Source organism: Phycodurus eques, chromosome 2, assembly GCF_024500275.1.
Source record: "Phycodurus eques isolate BA_2022a chromosome 2, UOR_Pequ_1.1, whole genome shotgun sequence".
Lineage (NCBI taxonomy): Eukaryota > Metazoa > Chordata > Actinopteri > Syngnathiformes > Syngnathidae > Phycodurus > Phycodurus eques.
Window position 1 is genome coordinate 35,985,914 of NC_084526.1, and position 21,619 is coordinate 36,007,532.

Sequence of the window (21,619 nt, forward strand, 5' to 3'; positions counted from 1 at the left end):
GTGTATCATCGCCATTTCAACAGGCAGTCTTTTTACTCGACTGAACCTGCTATTTGAGTATCGAGAAATATGCAGAAAACCACAGGTACCTCGTTTGATGGGCGTCCCGCATCTGAGACGCACAAAAATGATCAAATTAAGAAGCGGTGTCGCATCGCAGTTTGCGGGTCTAAATTCGCATTTTGCACATCAAAAACACATTGAAAAGCAAAGCTCCAAATCTGTTTTACCACAGAGACGGTCACGAAGATGGAAGCAGGCAAGGGTTTATATGACACAAGGCGCTTACGTCACCGATGTGTGGATGCGGAAGTGAAGCTTTTCGGTTGAGGAGCAGGAACACAACAGTTGCAAAACGCGATCCCGAATGGAGAAGAGAAAAAAGACAAATGGTGAAAGTGTGGTAGCATTTCATAGTGAAATGGAAGGCGAGCACCCGTTTGTTGTAACACAGACCTTTCTCTCCGCCGAGAATGGCGCCACGTCGCAGGACTCTAGAGACAGCGGTAAGGTTAACGTAGCGCAAATCAGTGAGCTTAACGTTAGTCTACTTTACGAACATAACGTTAGCCCGGCGGGCTGCGAAGTGTCTCTTTTAGTTCTGAGTACCGTCAAATGTGTGGCTTGTTTTTTTGTTTAACCCGTGACAAGGACAGTATTATTATTATGCAATTATTATGCATAGCGGTACAGACAGCGTGCTTTTTCATCAGTGTAGTCACTGTGTGACATATGGCCAATCTGATGATCTGAAAGTGAGTGAGTGAGAGAGAGAGAGAGAGAGAGAGAGAGAGAGAGAGTTGAGTTAAAAACGGAGAAAGATGAGAAAATGACCGACAATGACCGGGGGGCAAGTTAACGAGCCCGTCCAGCAGGTGACCCAACCAGGGGGGCGCCACCGACCACCCAGGACCCAGGGAGGTCCCGAGCCTGACTGAAGCGCACCGACCAGTCCCAAGGGGAGGGGCACGGACACCGGACCACCGCCCCCACGCCTTTACATCGGCATCTAGTATACATGAGGTGCAGAGTTGTATTCCCTCTTTTTGCACATGTGTGAAGCTGTTAGTAGATGAGAGAAAGGAACAACACTGAAGTCTCCGGCAACCAGTATGACGGCGCCGGGATTATAGACCTATGCAGCAAGACAAGACAAGCAATTGTCCATAAATTGCAAACACACATGTAAAGATAGCACATAGTCATAAAGCATCTTGGATAACTCAGATTATCAATTAAAAACGGTTGTCTGTGTAAGTGTATCAGACAATCAGGCAAGTGTATTTGTTTCAGACAGATTTTCTTCATCACGAGGCCCGCGACGGACTGTCACTTTTTCAATCAACCCAGAACACATGGACAGACTTATTCACGCCTGATGGCAAAGGTGGACGGACATGCACAAAAATGAGTTTCTCTCCTCCTTGCATGCATGCACACACATTCAATCACTCATACCCGCCCTGCTCCATCAGCTCAACTGACAGCAGTAATGAGTTTCGTCTCTGAGTAAGCCAACTGGCAACCACTCAAGGGAATTTTTCGGGCTGAATAGCGGCCATTAATCACAATCCCAGGCAACGCTGTGACATCACGTGTGGGGCAAACAGAGATGCGTTCATTGGTAGGGATGAGGGTGGGGGATTACCCCATAGTAAAAAGAGGGACCTATTGAGGGATCTAGTGTCGAGGACAGAGTGTGCAATGATGAAGAATGTAACTGCTACTAATATTATTGCATTCAAAAAAAAATCTTATTATTATTCCTCTGCTTGTTGTACTTCCTTGTGGTAATTCAGAGCATTGCAATTTCTCAATAGATGTAAATTCTATGTTCTTAGTACAAACACAAAATGGTCAAAACATCTCATATTATGTTGCTCTGATCATCATTATGAATAAAGGCTGACCTTCTATTGTAACTTCTGTTGTATCATACTCAGTGTCCCTAGGTAGGGTTATTTGCCAGGCATCTGTGATTAATATGGCAGGCTGCTATGTATTAATCTGCTTTATAGTAATCATTGACTTTCTTTCTTTTGTACTTTGGCTAAGCAAGAATAAAACAACAACAACAACATTTATCAGCACCCTACTGATTAAGTATGAGCATAGGATAAAATAAGCAAAAAAAAAAAAATCACACTGTCAAATATTTCTGTCACAGAGAAAGAAATAACTGGATTTGGAAGGAATTTGTGCCAAATGGGAATCGGTATCACCTTGTTTTGTAACATCAGTATATTGCCTGTATATTAGTCTCCATTTAATGTATTTTCTTATCAGTGCTTTCCATTTATCCATCCCTCCTCTCCAGCAGACTGCAGGTTATTATTGCCCCTCAGTGATCCCATGGCCCATGCACCCCACTCCTCGCAAAATTGCCTAATCCAGATGAACTCGTGTTAATATGCAGTCAGTAACCCCCCTGACTCTTTGTGTGCTCGTGTGACTCTCGGCCACGCCCACCACACATACTCTTGGTCACACCAGTGCACAAAGGAAAATAAGCAGCCACGAAGAAGAGCAAAGGAGAAGAGAAGCAAACGTAGTTCCTGTCATAATCACTTAGTGTTACATGACAGCAGGTGATGAATGAGTCTTTTGTCTTTCCCTACCTACAGTGTGTGTGCAAGCATTGTGCATTTGTTATGAAGGAGTATCTGTTCAATCAGACAATATTATACAAAGAGATGCTGTGGATTTGCATAAATTGAGCACAACCTCCGCATCGAAAAAAATATAGCAGTGTATGTTCAAATCCATGCTATTATTTCGCAGCGATCCATTTTATTGTGATACTAAATGTGTTATTAGGTCATGTATTGCAGGTGGGCTAAGGTTGGCTGTCAAGCAGTTGAAAAATTATTGATTTTCCTGAAAAATCTGAAAGGAAGATGAAACTCCAGTTGCTGCTGGTGCAGTGGAAGTATTTCGAAGAGAATTACTAATAGATGATTATCGTATTCTCCTTTTTAAATATGCAGGTGCATTTAGGCTAATATTTTGTCATATGAAAAATATGACTATTTTCTCTCAGTTACACTTGTAGCGTAATTCATGAGCAATCGGCAAAATAAAAACTAATTATTCTCCTGTTTTTGAGGAGATGTACTGCAGGTACGTGGACAATCAAAAGCTATCAAAATATTTGCCTCTACACAGATGTTCCGTTTTCACACCGTCTGTCTTTCAGTTTGTTGTTGTGGATGTCGAAGGAATTGGACTGCACCAAACTGAAAGCTGTTTCTAATCTGTTGCCCTGCTCCTGTTGAAAAAAAGATTTTGGAATCACATCTCAGTATGAAGCAGTGCTATTCAATGCCCCTGCAAATAACAACCACAATATTAAACATATTGTTATTGTTCTATAAAAAGTGAACACAGTCATTTTGATCCAGCTCTTGTATTGAATACAATTTGATAGCGCAGGTCTTGCGTAACACTCCTGTGAGCTGTTGTCCATTAACGCATATTATTACCTCTTTCCATCTGCCTTCTGAACTACCTGCTCACTCACAAATAACACCTTCTTTTGTCAAACCAAATCGTGCTGTATGAGCAGAATTTTTCTTCTTTTCATGGCAAGGCAATGAAATGGTTCGACAATGTATGGCTTACTAACGCATGACAAGAAGACCTGTTCATAAAAAAGACTGAAGTCTCCAGTTTGATGAATGACACCAATCCTATATTTGATGATTAAATAAGCATTTTTCAAGTTCCCTTTAACCCTCAAATCTGCTACTAGATCACTTGCACAGGGATTTCAGTGTTTAAACTGTGTTCACCGATAGACTCCACACTGACCATAAGGCATTGTCACTATTACATTTGAACACCCTGTATACAGTACATCAATGCTTTTAAATGAAGATAAGCATATGCAGTGTTACAAAGACAATTTCCAAGCATTGGGTCAGGGGAGCAGTTTTTCAACATGCTCTAATAGCCGAAGCGTGCTTCGTCAAGCAAGCCCACCACGGTTGCTTCGCATCGGGCTACCTGTCGAAAGCTGCCCTTGAAACAAAGCTGCAGGGGTCAGGAGGTCACCGTAAAGCGCTGGAATGGAATGTTCCATCCTGGTTCAAAGTCCAGCCTCCAGAACCAGAGGGGCCCAGAGTTCATTCGAGACCATCCACACATGCCCCATCTATTTTGCTTCACTTTCATCGAGCCCGGCCAGCTTTATAGTTGGCAGCTCATTTGGCACTGGGCTGCTCGCTTGTAAGTCTCATCATCAAATGGCTGGTGCTGTTTAACCACCACATCATGATTAGTGTACGAATTGCAATTAGCCATCCTGTCAAAACAAGGTCTTGGCACACAGTATCTGGTAACCAAAGTGATTAGCGGTGGAACCACATGTCAAATCATTGTTTTCTGTACAGATCAAGGTTTTCATTCTGATGGGAAGGCTGTGTGAAAGAAGGCCATATTTTCCTCCTGAAGCCTCAAACATCAGCACTGATAAAATTACATGGTAATGAAATTGGTGCGTGCATTTACCTTCACTGAGGAGAGAAACAGGAAGTTGTAGTGATTATAAAGTAAACTTGGTTTCATGATCTGTGTTTGTTTATCTTGTGGTTTAACACAACATTGGTTCAAGTCATTTTAATTTCCTTGGTGGTGATTTAGTTTTGGTTTGTTGTCCTGTCGTCCGTGTCTGCTGGTATCTTTGTCTCCACCAGGTCTCGTCTGCGCTGCGCCCCATGTGTCAACCAATCAGCTCTCTCCAGCCGCTCATGTCGTATTCAGGGGTGCCTCGTTGTCTCTTGTCAGCCTGTTTGTATTTGGTTGCTTATTTTCCATGCCCTCTTCCTTTGACCATTGTCGTACGTCATGTGTCCAATGTCGCATGTCCTTTCATCTGTGATGGTGGTGGTGGTGAGTCTGTTCTCCGTGTTTACTTGTTACTTTGTGTACCAGTTGTCACCACGACTTGTTTTGTACTTTGTATGATAGCTTTTTTTTTAAATCCCGGCTACCTCATATCTTTGTTTTGTTTTTGTATTCCATTTTTTACATATTGTAAAGGTTCATTCAAATAAATTATGACTGCACACCACCACCACGAACCCGCCAAACGTGATGCTTGGCATTTGTAAAAAAAGAGGTCTGCTTTACTGCTACTTGTAATTTGGGATTTACATCTCAATTTCTACAAATAGCATCGAGGTGCCATTAAAAGAGGGAGTTATGCTACAATTGAACAACTAATTATCATCATATTTAAACTTATGGGAAATGGACGAAAACTTACTCCAAACACCATACATAGAACATAAGGAAAAGAACGATATTAGAAGAAATCTCTGGCTGGACTGAGATAGAAACAGAAAATACTCTATGTTTGAGTGTAAAGTAAATATTTCTCTTAAGAGAGTGGATGTGATCTTATTTGCTTCTTCTAAGCCTATTTGAGTCAGGATTGAAGTTGCACTATTGTGGCAGGTTGGGCCACCTTTATTCACTGCCAATGCCAAGGTCATTGTCACTGCCCAAGGGCCATCAGGGAACAGAGTGGGCCTCCACTGGGGAATGAGGAGGAGGCTGAGTGATGGAGGAGGGGAGAACTAATGGGTAAAAAAAGGGGGGGAAGTGCACACACAAAGGTCACCATTTCCCAGCTACACTCCCCCTCTCCATCAACCAGTACCCCTCAAAACCTTTGACCCTTCCATTTCTAAGTCAATGCAGAAACAGAGGGCGAAGGAGAGGGGGCAAGGGTGCAAGGGGAAACACACCCACCCAGAGTCAGTGATAACAAAAGGGGGCCTCAGTCTCAGAGAGCTGATTTGGTCTAGAGAACAAACGCTCAGGCCATCTTCACATAGCAGCCACCACGGACTGCACATCTCCACAGCCTCTGCCTGTTCCCAGCCACTCAGCTGCCCCATAGTTCACCGGCAACAATAGGTGCTTCTCTGCTCCCAGAGGTAACAACACACACAAACACAGATTGGAGAGAGTGGCAGCTGAGGCACAGAGAGGAGTGGCTGCTTAAATGATCGCTCCTTTAACAATACACACAACTGGACTCACAACCCCACACATTTCAACAAAACAGCAAGTTTAAAATTGGGAACAGACCGTAATCAGCACATCTGATGAATAAGCATTAATAAGCGGGGGCACAAATCTATTGGCTTGTGAGGTTTTCCTCTTTTTCAATGACAGATCATGTATAGTTTGCAATGGCATATTTCTCTAGTCATGTGTTTTCTATGATTTGCCTCCAGAGTGCCTGTTTATGAAGAATGTCAGCATCCTCACACTCGCTAGAAATTATTAATCAGAGTGCACCATGGAACATGCTAAATGTTTCTTGCCATTAAAAAAAGGGATTACAGTACAAGTAATTTCTAAAGGGGATTTGTGGGACATTAACTCTTTTTCTGTCTCATCTTCTCTTGTGCGTTATTGCAAAAAGATTGCAGCAAAACTATAAAAATGGAAGTGGTACGAATATATGTAAATCTATAGAAAAATATAAATGCATACAAAATATATGTATATTGATGTAGCATTGTTCCATATGTTTATGATTAAGATTATCATTGTTTCTGAGGATGTTTTAATATTTAAATAGATTAATATTTAAATAGTTTAAATGTGGAGCTCTATATATTAAATATGACTTCAGACCACACTTCCCATCTGTCTTACGCTTTTATACATTTTAACAATCCAACCCAAAATCCTACCAAAGAAAAAGATGTGGACTGAAGCAAAAGAGACACACATTCTCATGACTTTCTCAGCGCATTGACTAAATCGCAACTGGACTGTTCTGTTTGGCTTAGAAGACGTTTCGCCTCTCAACCGAGCAGGCTTAATCAGTTCGTGCAACAAGGCTTTGTTAGAATGGAGTTTCCACACAAACATTGGCTCATGCGTCCTAATTAAGCCTTGTTGCATAAACTGATGGAGTCTGCTCGGAAGAGAGGCGAAACGTCTTCTATGACAAACAGAACAGTCCAGTTGCGATTGATTCCATGCCCTGAGAATTCAATGACCTGGATGAATGAGAATATTCACAAACATTCTCCTGACTTGTGTGTTTAATTAAAGTTGTATCCTGTTGACTGACGACAACCCTCATGTGTTTCTTCTTAATTCTGAATCTACATAAACGTTGAGACCATACCATGTAAAGGAAAGGATTATTGCAATGGTGTCACATACTAACATGTAGACAAACCACCTATCTCTCAGGTGAAGACAAAATATTGGAACAGACAAACAAACTTAAACCCAGTCGTTGACCATAGACTGCTTTTGCAGATGTAAAGTGAGACGCCAGCATTTGCTCAGCCCTGTGCACCCAACGACTTGGCCTCTGCTCTTCCTTCTTTCACCTTTGCACTCTAATATTGAAGAGCTCCTCCCATGAGCCTTAAAAGCAGACCAAAGGAATTTTAGGCCTCCTTTTCATTTGTTTGTTTGAGAATAGCAAGGGTGGTCCAGAGGGGAGAGCAGACCAAACCACATTTTATTTACAAAGTCCCTCTTTCAGACAATGGTCCAATGCCAACATTGAACTTGAATTTCAAAATAGAAGGTTCTAAATAAGGACATTGTGTCTGATTGATTTGATTTCATTGACTTGATGCATTTTCAATTTTTAATTTCAAAACAGAGTTTACTGAAGAAGGACATTTTGTTAATGATTGATTTTATTTCATTGACTTGATGCATTTTCAACTTTTCCTCCAATTTATCCCAATTTCATACAACAAACATATGAAGTCTGTATTTGAAAGTTGAAGTTTGTCTTAGAGGGACACCATTAGTGCGGAGTTTCTGCACATTTGATGATTTGGGATTTAGTCATCTATCAGTTTTCTTTGGTGTGATATACATACATATATATATATATATATATATATATATATATATATATATATATATTTGCTATATACCAGGGGTGTCAAACTAATTTTTGTCACAGGCCACATCATTGTTATGACTTCCCTCGGAGGGCCGCTACGACTGTGAACCCATATAAATGAAAGATTACCACATATATTCTAATTACATACAGTATACACAATACATTGATGAATAACCAGTTTTGAAATCAGAAGCCTATAAAAACATGTTTTTCAACTATTACATATCTTTTTAAAGGGGGATTTGTAACAAAAAAATGCTTGGAAATATCTCAATGGTATTACACCAAATACCATTGAGATATGGTATTTGGCGGGCCGGATCTGGCCCCCGGGCTACCAGTTTGAAAAGCCGTGCTACATACTGTACATCTCTGATTCATGTTCTGGCTGATAAATAATATTACAAAATAATATTACAAAATAAATACAATTATAATCAAGGGTGATTGTGAGTTTATTGTGGTATTTTATATTTATCTCATGTTTCCTTGTGTGAAATTGTAATGGGTTCTGTTACTTATTGTTTACCTAGTGCTTTTTGTACTGTATTTACATTTGTATTTCTGTTACATTAAGATTTATTTCTCCATTCCGTTCACGTTTGGTTTATAGCATGTATTTGTGTGTGCGCTGTGTCAACAAATATATCTAGAAAGACATAAAACAATCTTTTTTTTTTCTCTCTCCCAACTGTCTCCCCTCTTGCTTTCCTTGTTTAGTGGCTTGCAGTGTTGTTTACGTCAACGATGACCATGACGAAATGATTCATTGTCGCCCCTTTTTTTCATGACGTCAAGGTGACCGTGACGAGGTAAATATGGCGCGTTGATGACGAAAACATGACGATAGGTATAGGGGTTTTTGTTGATGAGACGAGACTGGACGAAAATGTAAGTGGGTGGTCTGTCAGACGTTCAAAATGCATGGCATTTCTGCCTACTGTCGTGCGTGTGTTGTCTGTCAAAAGCTAAAAAGTAATGCTACAACAATGCTGTTACTTCCTATCCTTGTTTGGTCACATCCACCACCTGGAAGCAGCGCACTTTCTGGACCATGGCGGCAGTGTCCAACAAAGAGCTCAGTGGTCGGAAACAATGAAGCAATACATGAATATACAGCCCTTTGAATATAATCTATCAGAGACAAAAAACGGAATGACTTGTGGAGGGAGACGGTGGTAAATGTGGCCACAAACTTGGTGGAAAGAATACCACAAATGTGAAGCCGCATTTTGAGGCTCACCACACCTATATTCTTTTGAAGGTTAAGTTACAAGTCCTCTTAACATATACATATAATGTTACGTGACAATTGGCTTGTGAAGAATTTCATAGTAACCTTGAAGTGTTTTTACGTTACTCCTGCCACAAATGGGCTGGCTGCTAGCTTCGGGCTGAAGTTAGCTTTTTTTGTGTGAACGTCAATTCATTAGCTTATGTGTGTGTTGCTGTTTTGACAGCTTAAACACAGGGTGGGTCCTTATCATGTGGCTAATGAGTTATCAAAATATTTTTTGCTGTTTTGTTGTTGCTTAATAGTTTAGGCACTTCTATTCAACACAATATTCTGACAGTCATGACTGATAATGGAAGCAACATGATGGCAACGTGCAAAACCCATGAACCGGATGATGCCGCTCGCTCTGAAGATGAATCCATCGAAACAAGTGACACCGAAGACTCTCAGGTGGTTGGTGAAGACCAAAGTTAATTTTTTTAGTTTGCTGATAACAGTTTGCGTATGTCAGTCATATTGAGCTATGGTAGCTTATAGTCACTTTTTTACAATTGTGGCAATGGCAATTTTATTGAATTTCCTATATAAAATTAATAAAGTATTTAATTTTGTCTTTATTTTTGTCTTCTTATGTTTGGAGACATACTGTAGATAAGACTAGGACACACTGTGTTGTAAACACAATACAACTCATGGTGAACATGATCCAGAAAGATGCAAGTGTCAACCAACTGCTGAGCGAAGTTAGAATGCTTGTCAAGCTCTTCTACAAGTCATCGGTGGCAACTGAGCGACTGCTGTAGCTGTGTCAACTAACTCTGGTCAAAGACTTCCCTACTAGATGGTCCAGCACATATCTGATGATATCACGGCTTCTCCACATCACGGACACGGTAGTTCAGGGTGCAGATGGGATGAGTTGGGACTATCTACTGCCAAGGGAGTGGGAGAGGCTGACTGTTCTAAGAGGTTTACTCGTCCGCTTCGCTGAGCATACCCAGATGCTCCAGAGTGATACACAGTCTTTGTCCCTGGTAGTGCCTTCCCGCCTGTCTGAGTTTCCCCATGCCCAGGGTTCTGGCGTCAAGGGCGTATGTTCCCTGGTAAAGAAAATTAAGGCAAACACGGACAAACGGTTGAGCTGCTTTCTTGATTACAGTGAATCTAAGTTTTCACCCGTCACTGCAGCTGCAAGCTTCCTTGACCCGACAGCTGCCCCTGAAGCACTCCTTGAAATTGATGATGAGCAAACTGAGGCACTTCTGGGAAAAGCAGTAGATTATATTGCTCAATCTGTGCCACAAGTAGTACAGGAGCTGGAGGTTGAAGATGAGGAGCCAGAGGGTGGAGGAGAAGAATCCAAAGAGGAACCACAGAGAAAGCCACCGAGATTCAAATTCCAGTCAAATGCGGGTCGGCCATCCAAGTCCTGCCTCTTAAAGATGTGTGTCAAGAAGGAAATTAAGAGATTCAAGGGGCAGCTGTCACAGCCTACAAACCATGAGACTGCCCTTGAATTTTGGGCTGCACGGGGTGAGTCTCTTTACCCAAGCCTAAAACCCATTGCCTTAGATCTTCTGGCTATGCCTGCATCTCTAGCATTCGCAGAGGGAGTCTTTAGTGTAACAGGTGACCTGAGTCATGGCCAGCGAAATACAGAGAGTATTAGAGAGAAGCGCCCTTCTAAAATTGAATGGAGGCTGGTAGACTACTTTTGTTAACAGTTGTGCTCACAATGTTACTATTATTAGTACTACAAATAGACATGTTACTGTTACATTGTGATTGTACTTGGCACCCCTCTGATTGTTTTATTATCGTGAGACTGCACTTGAGGTAGGAGCCCCACTCTAATCCATGTTGTTAAACGTTATTGTTTTTATTTTTTAAATGTGTCTTAAAGATCCAAAACAGTGTTTACAGTAGTCAACAGTTGTCTTATTAATTTAATATATGTTTTAGTTTGTTTCATAGTTTAAAATATAACTTCATTGTACCTCTGAAATTTGTATTTATTGTATTACTTAGTGGTAGTATATTTGCACGTTAAAGACAGACAGGGCATGTGTATGTTCATTGCACTTTTGCACATATCAGAAATAAAGCAACAAAGTAAGAATGTTTTTGTTCTTGTTTTTTGGAGTAATAATGAACATTGATTCCACTGTAACCACAATCATTGTGTAATGCATTGACCTTATTAGATCAGAAATTATTTGCTGTTGGGTGGAAGCCCTGTATGCCTAAAACCATTCCTCCATTATTGTAAATATTGGTGAAAATAGCCAGTCTACAATCTTACAATGTCTTGAACTTGTAGATGGTCTATTTTCACAATATTTGTGTGGCACGCTTGTATGATGAATTAGGGCATCCATTCATGAAAAAAATATAAATTGAACTATGTTGACCCAAGATTTCTGTCCAGCAGCAATGAAGTGCAAAATGGCAGTATTGCATCGCCGCCAATGGCAAAATCTAGGCTGGAATTATCAATCTGGTAAAGAATCTGGTTATTATGCAAAAGGGTTATGATTAACTTTTTATGAACTGCAATACTTGATACAATAAGTCAACCTCCATCCCAATTTCTAATACTTATTGACCTAATTAATTTGTAAAAAGACAACTTAAAAAAAAAAACTAAAACTATTACATATAGAAATGACTTAAATGTGACTAAAACTAATACACAATTTTCGTCCAAAAAGACTCGGACTAAAACTAAAATGGCTGCCAAAAACAACACTTGTGGCTTGATTTGCCAAGTGATATGTGTGGGCACCAGCGGATATTTTTAGAGTCTCACGGGTTCCCATTCTGTTCCACATAAAGTAGCTCACCCTTGAAGTTAGCACCATGCTAACTGAAAATTGTTTGTGGCTTTCCACGTGCGCATGTGTCCCATGCATGGGTGAAGACCTGTCAGCAGTTCTCAAGATGAAAGCACCCTGACAACTTTGTGCCAAATATTGTTGGATTTGCTGTTATTTCTTGACATCAGGAACAATTCTCATCCCTCTGCAAAGCTAATAGGCATAATATATATATATTTTTTAATCACAGTGTCTCTACAGCATTCTCAATACCATTATATTTGAAAATAAAAAAATATTAATCATATTTTAAGAGGCTAAAACTGTCTTACCTGTATCGGAAATGTAATTTTAGTGGTGAGAAGTACTTTTTCATATAATTTTGCTCTTCTCTATAAAGGCTTAAAATATGCTACAGTAAGCCAATCAGGTATTGAATGATGTTGGCGTCAAAAGAGTTTAAGAATGTTAATAAGAGTACATTAGTGAGTGCCACAGAATTACTAGGAGATGAATACAATAAGAATACAGCTGTTCGTAGGAGCCGTTGGCCATTGAGTTTCATTGTACTTTGCAGGTAAGAAGAAAAAAACAATAGCACTATCTGTATGGGCGTTGGAGGAAGACATTCAAGCTTGGAATGTTATGCCTCTATTGCACCTCACTACTCTGGGATAACTGAACACACACAGAAAAAAAACGAAAGGATGTTGTCACATTCAATGGTGGTAGGCTATAAGTGCTGTTGTTTGTCTTTGTACAATTTGGCGAAGCGGCTCATTCATATTACTGACAACGTTGAACATACCTCAGTTCCAGAACGATGGCGCCCTTAACATACCTGTGTTGGCATTTTGCTGCCATGACTAAGTTCTGTGTAAACAAGTGAAGGAACATAAGGAGGGTTCACTTGTTCCTTTCTTTTGTGGGGGAAAAAGGCTAGCATGAGGGTATAAATTAGAGCTATATTTGCTCTCCCTCTTGTTTGTATAAAAGTAGGCCTCGTCAGCGCAAGAGGTGAAATCTATACAGTAATTTTAATCTGTTTTAAAACAAATTCATAGTAATTTCAGTTGACAGATGAGGTTGCAGTTGCACTATTACTAGAGTTGTTGGTATAAAGTACTGTACAGGCTTAGAAGAAGCAAATAAGCTCACATTCACTCTCTTAGAGAAACATTTACTTTACATTAATTTTTATGATAAAATGCGTATGGTAACAAACTACCATAAAATAACAATATGTAATAAATGTACATATGCAGTGTTTTTACTAACTTGCACACAAGAATCATCATGATGTTATAACACGGATGGGTTTTCTTGCTATATCCGTAAGATGTATTATCACATGTAAAAAATGACTTCTCATATGTGTAATTCATAACATTACTTTTGGAACGCAATTGAGATTTTAAAAAGCCCACCAGCATTTTTTTAAAATAAATAAATTAAAAAGCTGCTGCACAGTTTCCACCCCCCTTCATAAGTGGTTGTGTCACCATATAAATATCATGTTTACACACCCATTTCCCACATTCTTCAAATCACATCTCCCTCCCAGCCATTCATTAATTACCTGGAAACGTGTGTAATTACACAGAAGAGGTCAGAGCTCCTGGGTACAGAACTCCCATGTTTCCTAACTCCTTCTGACCCAATGACATACAATGGGGGAGGTGCTGCCCTCAAAGTAGGAGGGAATACGGCTTTAACATCAGCTCACATGTCAGCCACAAAAAAGCTTGTCGCAGCCCAGTTCTGAACTGAATGTGAATATGAGAATTGCCAAAAAAAAAAAAAAAATGGCTGAAGGGAGAGAGTTCAAATCCCCCTTTAATTCGGTCACATATGCATAGTTATATACATTAAATGTTCAAATTCAATGAGCATGAAATCTTCTCATCCATGTTATATACAGTAGATGCTCGCCAGCGGATGAGGCTAATATTTCAACTGATTTGGGATGATTTGTAAGGATTAGCAAAAAAACACTTCTTGTTGACATGTCAAAACAAGCTTATGTGGCATTTGGCTGGCTAATCTATATGGCGGAGCTGCGAGTTGCTTCATGGCGAGTTATCAGAAAGAAGCGTTGGTAGAAAGGGGGTGCGGTGAGGGCGGGGCTTGGCTCAAAGAACAAAGGGAGCTGTAAGGAGAGGTAGGGACGGCGCTTTGCCATTCACCCCAGCAGGAAGCCATGAAAGGGGTTGGAACAGGAAGGTCGAAGGGTAATGGCCAGCAACCAATTGACACTTAAGATACACGTACACATGCACATGTATGCATGAGCATTCCATAAATCAGCCTCACTACCTGCAGTGTGGTGGAAGCTGCTCCTTCCACCGTGTAGTATGATGAAACATTTAATCTTCCACTCAAGCTGCTCACATTGCTCCTATAAAGTCTGCCGAACGTTTATTCACACGACGCGAGAAGTTTTGTTTTCAACAAGCAGGGCCAGGAGTACAAACAGAGACAATTTTACGATCAGCCTCTCGCTTCTCCCATTTCATCCTTTATTGCCTTCTCTTTTTCATCTAGGTCTCACTCAGAAGTCTAGAGTTACAGCTGTTGTAAAACACACATTTTGGAATTTAAGGATAGCAGTTATTATCATGAATGAAGTTGTAACACCACTGGCTGTGGGCTTTTGAGGAATATCATATGTAATACATTGATATGAAAGATGTTCTTGTTCGTGATTTACCCAGTGTTCATGACACTTCACATTATGATTTAGTCTATTTACTGTTTAACTGAGAACATCTGTTCCCTCCATAGAAAAAAAATGAATGCCCTGAAAAAATGTTGACTCTTTCCAATTAATTTCAGGAAAATACACAAAAGAAAGTCATTTCAATTGATCCTAAAGGCTATTTGGTAACAGGGGGGCCTTTTGTGGTGTGTTGCCTGGTGACGCTGGTGGGCAGTGGGGGAGGGGGGCAGAGGCCCTGGCTAAGTCCACTGTACCAAGCTTGTCATTCACTGTAATAATGAAAAGCTTCCAGAGTCGAAGCTCATGTGAAAGGACGTATAATTTGAGGCTAAAGTTAGAGAGGCTAGCAAGAGAAGTTGACCATCAAAGAGACGACATTTAGGGAAAATATGTTTCCTGAGCAGGCACGGTGGACGACTGGTTAGAACGTCAGCCTCACAGTTCTGAGGACCCGGGTTCAATCCCCGGCGCCGCCTGTGTGGAGTTTGCATGTTCTCCCCGTGCCTGCGTGGGTTTTTTCCGGGCACTCCGGTTTCCTCCCACATCCCAAAAACATGCATTCATTGGAGACTCTAAATTGCCCGTAGGTGTGAATGTGAGTGCGAATGGTTGTTTGTTTGTATGTGCCCTGCGATTGGCTGGCAACCAGTTCAGGGTGTAACCCGCCTCCTGCCCGATGACAGCTGGGATAGGCTAGAGCACGCCCGCGACCCTAGTGAGGGTCGGAAAATGGAGTGAGGGTCAGAAAATGGATGGATGGATGTTTCCTGAGCAATATGATGATTTAGAGGAGCAAGGGGGAGTTTGTCCTACACAAGTCCCTGACTGTGAGCTCACACAAATGGCTGTCAAGTTAATAAAAAGTAAAATTTATGGAGGGAGGTAATGTCGAGAGTAAGACGGACGTTTTATCCACCGGGAGGGCTATAAAGAGGCTTCACACAACCCGTTGCATCGCAGTGGTACAAGTTAGAGCTCTGTTGTATGAAGGAGTGTAACACAGCAAATTACCTCAGAACCACAAAGAGAACATCGGCCTTAACAAACACTAGGAGGAGAAAAAGAAACAAACACTAGTTAGCAATCTTCATCAGGTCATCACTTATTCAAACTCTCGTGTCTAAACGATTGAGCCACATGTTAAAGACCTAAAACAAAACTAGTACGACAGAGGAGTCATTGAGCAAGGCATAGAACTTCCTCCATTGCTCCTTAAAATGGGGACAGAAATAAAAAATTATATGTTACATTTTTAGCTTCGCCCGCTTCTCGACCAAAGTTGACCATTTCCTTTCATGAGGCTTCTGGTGTGGGGGATGAGACTAATTTTTGATCTCTAAGTGTGTGGTGTTCTTTGTCGGTCATTTCGTAATGCACCATTCACTATGGGCTACGGTGACTAAACTTCCGTTTGTCGGCTTCATGCCAGACTCGTGCTCTGCAGGGAGCAACTCTAAAATGTGGGTGTTCCTTGTCAAATCTGGCATGCTACGATCTAAGCACTCTTCCTTTTCAGAGGCTGTAGAAAGTCAAACGACCCAGGAAGGTGAAACGAGTGAGAGAGACTTCAGGTCATCAAAGGTGTTTTTTCTTTTTGTATTCTATACAAGTGTAAGAGGGAAACCAGGAAAAGGTCTGGAGCAAGACAGGATCATTTGACCATGACTGATGTAGAACCTGAGCTATTACTCAAGGAGATGTGTTTATTTGCTGAACACAGATGACTTCTTACAAACCTAACATTCTAATATGCTACTTGAACATCATCTTGCAAGCTAACTACACAAAATTCCAAGTACAGTATTATTCAAAATAAGATTCACGACGCTTGCATGGCATTAGGGGGGGAAAAAATTAATTAATGGGTTAGAAAATGACAATCCAAATCAAAATCCCCCTATGTTTGTACATTTCAACATTGATCAACATTTTGTAGATAAATATGCCACTAATATCGCAAAAAAAACCTTAGTTCAAATAACTGTCAGGTATGGCATCATGCAGGACAGCCATTAAATCTTTTCTGCATCAATGAACTGAACTTTTTTTTTTTTTAAATTAATTCCCATATATATTCTGAAAGACGGACCGCTGTCATGCAATGTCAAGACACAGCCATATCCTGCAAAACCTTAGCATATCATAGCATTTTTTACAAGTTGCCTGGCAATATTTTCAAACCAATTCACGTAAATCAAATGAGAGGTTTATTGATAATATTATACCTTTGCAGAAATGTGCTAGAATGACACCTTGAAAGTGAAATTTGATGTTAAAGGTTAGTCTTAAGAGGCCAATGCACTGGTGGTGTAGAGGTATTTAATGCTGCCTCTCACGCAGACGGCAACCAGGGCCCCATTACCCAGCCAAGGCTGAATGGGTTACGTGAGAAAGAGCATCCGGAGCAATAATGTTCCAGAAGAACCATGTGAGTGACCAGCTGTGGTGACACCTGATGGGACAAGCTGAAAATCTCAACAAGCAAGTCTTAGAGGCCTTCAAAGGTTGCATGTGTTTTCCACGAGGCAGGAGGACCTTGACCACTGAGAAGTCCACCCTAATGCCCCCGTCGCATTGAGTATAAAAGCCGGTTTGGTCACAACAGCACAGCGGTGTGCTGTCGACACAGAGCTTGCGAATCAGTAGGCTTCTCTCAGCCTTTGTCCATCTCTCTAGTCTAGGACATAGAAAACAAGTGTGTTCACAGAGCCTCAGCTCAGCAATGCTGGAAGAATACAGTGTCACTAAATCTGCTCTAAGTTCTCAGCATGAATGTACATGAATGCAGGAAGGTGTAATATACTGCACTAGTGGGGTGAAACCTGGACTTCATAGGTGGCAAAGGAACAATGCATGTTGTATGAACATTTTAAATAAAGAGACGTAAATGAATGTGTGTGTGTGTGTGTGTGTGTGTGTGTGTGTGTAGGTGTGTGTGCGCGCGTGCGTGCGTGCATGTGTGTGCATGTGTTTTAAATGCCCCAACTACCAGTGAGTGAGTGAGTGGGCTGCAGGGTTGCTTCAAGCTCATTGCACTTACAAAACAACATGAAGACACTTGAGCGCTTGTTGAACCTAAACTCAAAGACCTTAAGTAGCAGCATCAGATACTGTAGCTCATTATACCCATATTAAAATATGCAAATCACTCTGCAGTCTAGCCCAAAGTCTGGAATTAAACGAGGCAACATTTCAGTTTTATTGAATTGACTTGTCAGGAATATAGAGCTCTCAATCAAACCAAACTTAATGATTGTGATATAGTTTGAATGTTGAAAATGTTTTTTTTTTTTGGACACTCTTAATACTAGCATATCAGGCATAAACTTTATCCCACTAATGATTACAGAAACAGAAATATGACTATTAATATTACATTATTAATATTATTATCATAGATCATTTTACAACTGAGACTATGCGAGTCCTGGGATGCACATGTCATGGAAACAATGAGTCCTAGCCCCGGAACAATAAATCCCTGCAATTTATCATCAGGGAATACAGATATAGTAATCCTCCGCTACAACGCAGTTCTTACTTCACGGTTCCGCTATATTGCAGATTACAGCTGTTACTCTTTAAACTTTTCTATGGTTTGTACAATATTTTTGTGTTATCCATTGTTCTTGCTCTCTTTCAATATATTATGTGTTTAGGCCTGCCACGTTAGCAAATATTTTTAGAACAATGTATTTTCCCCAAAACTTTCAAGATAAACGATAGTATCGTTGGTGTTTTTTTTATGCCACTGAGATAATGATAGCAGAGCATAATAAAGACTTGCACACATCTTACAAATTCTGCCCTGGTAATCAAACATATGAGCACAGCTGTGTAATGTTCTCTCATTTACTAAATAAAAGTAGGGTTGGATTTCACAATAAGAGTTAAAGCAAATAAAAAGAGAAAATTATACATGTTCAAATAAAGTACTGAATTTAAGAAAACTAAAGTATGAGTTTCCCCTTTCCTGTTTGGCATCTTGACACAGCAGTGAAGTCTCAAACAATTGTACATATTTTAATTTAACAAATCCTAACTGAACCGTTTTAGAGGTTATGTTTGTTCAAAACCTTTGTTTTGATTCATAATGGTGTTTCACATATTACAGTATATGCACTTTTAATAAGAGCTCTCAGTGGGAACTTCCCACTTAGCGTTTGTGCATCTTAGCATTTTGTGGCATATTAATACATTAGGTTAATGGCTGTGCATTTATGAGCTTAGACCAGCTGACTAGGAATAAGAAAAATATTCATTGTACTACTACAAGTTTTGGAAGTGTTCAATTTGTTCAAATTAAAATGAAAAAACCTCAAGAGAGAAAAATATTTCCTTCATTTCCCTTCATCAAACTCCTCCTCTGTTTGGGTACATGTTCCATTTTATTCTCATTCCTCTCTGGCCATGTTTTCGATGTTTTTCACCGCCTTGACTCAAAGTTTTGCTACTTACAGATCATCAGACTGGCCGTATGTCACACAGTGACTACACTGAGCAAAAAGCACACTTTATGTACCGTTATGTTTGCGTTACTGTCCTTGTCACGGTAATTAAAACAAAACAAAAAAAGCCACACATTCGATGGTACTCATCATTGAAAGAGACACTGCAGCCTGCAGCGCTAACGTTATGTTAGTAAAGTGGACGAAGATTAAGCTCACTGATTTGCGCTTTTCCTTCATCTCTGGGGTCCGTAACACGGACCCCAGAGATCCGTGTTACGACGAACGGGTGCTCACCTTGCATTTCACCATGAAATGCGACCACAGTTTTGTCTTTTTTCTCTCTCTCTTCTGCAACTGCTGGCTTGGCGCTTCTGAGTCGACCGCTTCACTTATCGCGTCCACGCATCGGTGACATAAGCGTGCTGTGTCATATACGCCATCTTCCGTCTTGACGACCGTCGCCGCGGTAAACCGAATTTGCAGTTTTGCTTTTCAATGGGGTTTTTTTGATGCACAAAATGCAAATTTTGACACGGAAACTGCAATGCGAGACCGCTTAATTCAACCCTTGCACACGTTGCAATGTTGTACATCAGTGGACGCAAATTCACAAAGCTTTTTGCGTCCCTCATACTTTTTCTTTCGTCAGGGATGCGGGACGCACATCAACGCAGATCCCTGTATCCATCCACCCATTTTCCAAACCGCTTATCCTCACTTGGGTCGTGGGCCTATGCCAGCAATCTTTGGGGCCAATCGCAGGGCGCAAATAAACAAACAACCATTCGCACTCACATTCACACCTACTGGCAATTTAGAGTCTTCAATTCACCTACCATGCATGTTTTTGGGATGTGGGAGGAAACTGGAGTACCTGGAGAAAACCCACGCAGGGATTGGAACCCCGGCCCCGCTTGTGTGGAGTTTGCATGTTCTCCCCGTTTGCATGTTCTCCCCGTGCCTGCGTGCGTCTGTCCTCCCACATCCCAAAAAACATGCATTAATTGGAGGCTCTAAATTCCCCGTAGGAATACCCCGCCTCCTGCCCGAGGAATACCCCGCCTCCTGCCCGATGATAGCTGGGATAGGCTCAAGCACGCCCGCGACCCTAGTGAGGAGAAGCGGCTCAGAAAATGGACTTATGTACTGGATACTGAGTATCTTCAAAAATATTCTGTAGTCAGGTCATGTATTCTAATCAGTTAGGCCAACCCAACATTACAACATGACAGAAATAATGGGTGCTAACTTACTGTAATTAAATTACTTTATTGAAATTAAATTACTTCACACACACCGAAATTTTAGAACTTTTTAGCATAACGCCAGCATGTTTATGTACAACTGTTAGTGCTAGCACTAGCTTGCTAGGCTACACAACGTTTTGTTGGCTGCTTGTGAGCCGTATCATGTTAAAAGTACGTGAACATACCTCAAGCAATCCTTGAACGAATGTCTTCTCCCGAGCACCAGTGACCACCACCACCACACGTTTTTTCCCCCCATTTTGTTCTTGACCGACACAATACATACACCATCAATTGTTGTGGTCGTGGGCGTGGTAACGAGTGTATTCAGTCGGGTTTGATTTGACAAAGCCCAGTGATCGTAAATGACGTCAAAAGACACATGACAAGGCTAAAACTAAAATAGCTTTGAGATTCACATATACTGTATATAACAGCGACGCGGAGTAAATGTCTTTTGCAGAGCTGATCATTGACGTCATTGATCAAATCGGAGAATTATGACATTAAAGCCGATCAGTATAAAATGCTAATTATCGTCCGATACCGATCAACTCGATCAGATCGGTGTAAAGTCTAAATAATATTAATGTACTTTTAAATTCATAGGACCATTTTTTTGTGTGACGTAGCGGCGGCGACGTACTAATTCATTTCTGGTTTCCGTTCCCTTTGTATTATTTTGTATTTCTGTATTTTCCTCTATCGAAACATTAATTTTGCTCTTCCAAGTTGGCTAATCTCCACTATAACACTGTTCCAGCCAGACCAATGTGACAAGTGTACTGTACCACCCAATGACTTATATAGGTGTTTTGCGACTTCATGTGATAGCTTAGCAAATACTAGCGTCCCCCATCTAATCCTCCGCCCGTCCTTCGTCATACGCTAACTGTAGTTTATTGACTGTCATGGAGACAATGATTAGTGAATTTGGATTTGCTGCATTGACAATGGACGCGAAGTGCACATTCGTCTCCGTGGCTCAGCATCGTTATTTAGCGCCTTTACCTGTACCTCGTAGTTAGCCGGGGCGGTGCAAAATAGCATGCAACGAACATTCCCCTTTGTACTTGAACAGCGGAAAGCAGCAAGGTTGGGCGACCATAGGGACGCTCGAGTTCGGGCTAGTAGCTGCTAGCATGATGACCTAAAGCCCAAGCAGTTCCCATAATTCATTGCGACATGCAAATTTGAATTATTACAGTAAAAAAGACGTTCATCTTTGTTGTTAATGTGTGTTTATGTT

The 21,619-nt window shown here is 40.8% G+C and overlaps 1 protein-coding gene across 1 annotated transcript in view; it reads right to left on the reverse strand.

The window, feature by feature from the left end:
• igdcc3 (immunoglobulin superfamily, DCC subclass, member 3) overlaps nt 1-21,619 on the reverse strand; it is an 83,909-nt gene that overhangs the window by 56,312 nt on the left and 5,978 nt on the right. The gene's annotated exons all lie outside the window — the stretch shown is intronic.